Genomic DNA, 3841 nt, shown 5'->3' on the forward strand with positions numbered 1-3841 from the left:
AAATCCGAACAGTCTTTTGTTGAGCTGGGAAACAGACAACAGCTGATGCTGTGTTGTTCAGTTGCAACTGCCCTAATTACAAATAAACACTAATTTCACAGGATTTTTTAGAGTGAAGCAAATCTTTTGAAAGAAGTGTCCTCATTTAAAAACTACAGCTCGAGAGGGCTATAAGGGTTCATTTTATTTACTGATAATGTGGACTGCGTCAATTCCTGAATCTCATTTGTTCAACCTCCCAGGGCTATTGTGAGAAGCAAAATGAATTTCAAATGAGGTAACGTTTGTGGAGGTCCCTAATGTAGAGCAAAGCAATCCAACAGCCACAGTAATATTGTGCCTTCAACGCCCTGCACCTTGCAGCTGCGTCCCATTGACAATGACCTCTGAGCGTGAGCTCCAGGGCCTCTCCCCTCACTCCGCGGGCCACTCCCCACGGGTACCTCACCTCCTTCTTCCTCTTTCCTTGAATTTGGCTTCTCAACATTCGCTCCGTGGCTCAAATGTCACCTTGTCGAGGAAAAGGTGTCCAATCAGTACTTGCCGTGGTGCTCTGCCCTGTGTCTTTCTGAGTTCTTAGTCCCATGAGATAATCTGAGGCATTGGTTGGCTTGTTTTTATCTCTCTTCTCCATAGGAGCACCAGCTCCATGAGGGCAGAGACCTTGTCTGTCTTGTTCACACCTGCATCTCCTGTGTCCAGAACAGTGTCTTGTGCCTAGTAGAGATGGATATATGTTGATTGGGAGTTTGGCTTGGGGAGCAAAGGAGAAAGTGAACTGTTAAGAAATTAGGGCATTTAGCATTATCTAAGAACCTGAAGCAGTACCTGGAGTCCCTGGGGTCCCTGAGTACCTGGAGCAGGTGTGTGGAGTGGTACCCAGAGTCCCTGGAATCTCTAAGTACCTGGAGCAGGTGCGTGGAGAGGTACCTGGAGTCCCAGAATCCCTAAGTACCTGAAGTAGGTGTGTGGAGCACTACCCAGACTCCCTGGAATTCCTAAGTACCTGGAACAGGTGTGTGGAGTGGTACCTGGAGCAGGTGTGTGGCGTGGTACCTGGGGTCCCTGGAATCTCTAAGTATCTGGAGCAGGTGTGTGGCGTGGTACCTGGAGTCCCTGGAATCTCTGAGTACCTGAAGCAGGTGTGTGGTGTGGTACGGGGAGTCCCTGGAATCTCTAAGTACCTGGGGCAGGTGTGTGGAGTGGTACCTGGGGCAGGTGTGTGGAGTGGTACCTGGGGCAGGTGTGTGGCACGGTACCTGGAGTCCCTGGAATCTCTGTGTACCTGGAGCAGGTGTGTGGAGTGGTACCTGGAGTCCCAGGATCCCTAAGTACCTGGAGCAGGTGTTATGTGAGAGATTTTGATACCCAAGAAGCTTACAGATTAATATAGTAATTTGCAGTATTCAAATAAGTGCCACTAATGTGTGAGGTGGCAGGTGGTAGAAGTAGAAGTTTATAAATACAGTCGGAGCTGCAGGAGACACACAGTTGTGGACACTGGAGCTATTCTCCTTGGAGAAGGGCATGGAGTTGCACCTCGGTCAGCAGTCTCCTCTGTCACCTCTGGCATTTTGCATCTGCCCTTCCACGGCTGCTACCTGTCGCTGTTGGCTCTGGGCCTTCCCTTTGAGCAGCCGTTCTACAGTGGAGGCCCTGGTGCTGCCTCCACTCGGTCACACACTGCATGGCCACTGCTGGTCAGGGTCCAGGCTGGACACAGGACCAACTGCTCTGCGAGGTCCATCCTGCAAGACTAGAGCCTGCAAGACCATCAGTGGGCCAGAGGAGGCCATGCAGAGGTGGCACTGGTACTGTGCTTTCATTTTAGTTTAAGATACTCTTTGACTTTTTTGTGTATGTGTGATGGAGTTTCACTCTTGTTGCCCAGGCTGGAGTGCAATGACACAATCTCAGCTCACCACAATCTCTGCCTCCCGGGTTCAAGTGATTCTCCTGCCTTAGCCTCCCAAGTAGCTGGGATTACAGGCATGCAGCACCATGCCCAGCTAATTTTGTATTTTTAATAGAGATGGGGTTTCTCTATGTTGGTCAGGTTGGTCTCAAACTCCCGACTTCAGGTTATCTGCCCAGCTCGGCCTCCCAAAGTGCTGGGATTACAGGTGTGAGCCACTGCGCCCAGCTACTCTTGACATTTTTTAAAAGAATGTTCTCTATCTCATTCTCATCCATATATCCCTTATGAGAGAAGCCAGGAAACCAGTTCTGAGGATGTCAGTCTGGCTAGTAAAACCCTGAGGATTCCATCTTCAAGGGTACCTTGACTGTTGTGTTCAAAGAAAGCTTTGAACAACAAATGTAAAAACCCTGCCAAGCCAAGTCCACTGAGTAGCTCATTAAAATGTATTTAGGTTGAGGCTTATTTTTTTAAGCTTACTTTATCAGAAAAAAAGAAAAAAAATTGGATTTAGATACTGAGGAAGGCTTCTTGCACAGAGAGGGACATCCGTTGTCTTAGTTCTATGATCTCAATGCTTAGACAGGCCACTCACCCCAGCAGGGCAGAGTTGTTCTCATGTCCCAGGTGGCCACTGCAGAAGGATTACGGACTCTCTCCCTCCTGTCATCACCTCGGGCCTTCCCCGCCAGCACCTCCATTCCTGAGGCTCACGTGGGAGAGACAGTGTGGAGAGAAACAGAGAAGAGAACAGGACTTCTTAAACAGCACCAGCAAGAATAGTCTTACAATGAAGTGTGCACCATGGGAGTGCCGTACTGGCTGGCATGGAGGAGCGCCACACAGGCTGGCATGGAGGAGCGCTGTATCAGCTGGCACGGAGAAGCGTGGCGATTTCAAGCTGACCCCTGGCTGCAGCAGCCTGGGTCCAGGCGGTGTTTGCCGCTTTGGCGACGGCAGCAGAGCTCCCTTGTGGGCCCCCGAGGACGCCTGGTTGGGCACCCACCCTAAATATTTAGAAATGATGGAATTAGGCCAGGCGGGGTGGTTCATGCCTGTAATCCCAGCACTTTGGGAGGCCGAGGCAGGTGGATCCGAGGTCAGGAGTTCGAAACCAGCCTGACCAACATGGTAAAACCTCGTCCCTACTAAAAATACAAAAATTAGCCGGGCGTGGTGGCAGGTGCCTGTAATTCCAGCTACTCAGGCGGCTGAGGCAGGAGAATCGCTTGAACCCAGGACGCAGATGTTGCAGTGAGCCAAGATCACACCACTGCACTCCAGCCTGGGGGACAAGAGCGAGACTCCGTTTCAAAAACAAAAAAAAGAAATGATGGAATTAGACATAGAAGATGCCACGCATGTTTATATAGCATTCTTGGTTTGCCTGGACCTCAAAGAAAGCAAAACTGACATGAAGTAAACTGTGTCAGATTACCAGAACTCCAGCTCAACTGCCTTGTTGGTATGAGATAGAAGAGGAAGGGTGACAGACTGTGGTGCCCACCCCCATCACTGCTTCCCTCAGCCATAACAGGATAAGGGAGATCTTGAAGGTATCTTGAAAATTGCAAGGTGATCCAGATTTGTAAAAGATGTCTTTTACTTTGGCCATAGCGGAGTCTAATTCTACAATAATCTTTTATAAACTTACTGATGGACTTATGCTGCCAGACCCTCAGAATATTTCTCTTAGAAGATGACATCTATGTTTCCTGATGCTTGTTTTATTTACACAAGATTGGATTTGAGACTCATCAGAGTGCTCCATCTTTTATCTCAGAGATAGTCGGGGTTGACTTAGTGAGGGCTGACTTCCCTATTCCATAAGGTTTTCATTCTGAAGAATAAAACTTCCCCAGGGGCTGGGCGCGGTGGCTCACGCCTGTAATCCAAGCACTTTGGGAGGCCGAGGCAGGCGGA

At 49.4% G+C, this 3841-nt stretch overlaps 1 pseudogene; it reads left to right on the forward strand.

Annotated features, from left to right (window-relative positions):
* Window positions 1-1527: 1527 nt before the first annotated feature.
* On the forward strand, window positions 1528-3621 carry LOC104666747 (annotated as a pseudogene).
* Window positions 3622-3841: the final 220 nt, after the last annotated feature.

Source organism: Rhinopithecus roxellana, chromosome 19 (genome assembly GCF_007565055.1).
Source record: "Rhinopithecus roxellana isolate Shanxi Qingling chromosome 19, ASM756505v1, whole genome shotgun sequence".
Lineage (NCBI taxonomy): Eukaryota > Metazoa > Chordata > Mammalia > Primates > Cercopithecidae > Rhinopithecus > Rhinopithecus roxellana.